This window comes from Podarcis liolepis, assembly GCF_965112155.1.
Source record: "Podarcis liolepis genome assembly, chromosome: 8".
In the NCBI taxonomy this organism is placed as follows: Eukaryota; Metazoa; Chordata; class Lepidosauria; order Squamata; family Lacertidae; genus Podarcis; species Podarcis liolepis.
In genome coordinates, this window is record NC_139560.1 from 34797976 (window position 1) to 34798853 (window position 878).

Sequence of the window (878 nt, forward strand, 5' to 3'; positions counted from 1 at the left end):
CGGTTTCTGATTGTCCCGCTTTTCCTTAGGATGTCCCTATTTTCATTGGAAAAATGTTGGAGGGTATGGAGTTATCCTGCCCCAAGCCATTTGAAGGCAAGTTAAGTTTTTTAAATGTTTTCTTCTATTTTTATATGTTGGAAGCCGCCTAGAGTGACTGGGGCAACCCAGTCAGATGGGTAGGGTATAACAGTAAAATTATTATTATGGAATAAAGGTAAAGGGACCCCGACCATTAGGTCCAGTCGTGACCGACTCTGGGGTTGCAGTGCTCATCTCGCTTTATTGGCCAAGAGAGCCGGCGTACATCTTCCGGGTCATGTGGCCAGCATGACTAAGCCGCTTCTGGGAGCAGTACCTATTTTATTTACTTGCACTTTGACGTGCTTTCGATCTGCTAGGTGGGCAGGAGATTATTATAGAATAGGGTGTCCCTATTTTCATCGGGGAAATGTTGGAGGGCATGACGTTAGTCTTAAAGGTGCCACAAGACTTTTTTTTTTAATTCTTGTCTTTACTGCCACCACTTTGGAAATCAGAGAAAAGCTATAGCTGATCTCTTCTTCCACCGCGAGAGGGTGCGAGATTCAAAACCCAAAATCTCTGGCGCGCAACCAGAATGGATTCTCCCCCCCCTCCCGCCTCCCCGCCCCCGAAAAAAAAACCTTTTCGCACGTCTCTGGCAAAAAAAAAAAAGCACTTGCCCTGTTGCCTTTTGGGTTAGCCAAGGTGATGAAATGTTGGACTCCAACTCCCGTCAGCCTCAGCAAGCCCGGCCCAACTGTCAGGGGGATGATGGGAAGTGTAGTCCAGCAACGAAACTAACTTGTCGGCGCCACCTCGCCCGGAAAAGAGCGAGCACAAAAGGCGCGTGGGGG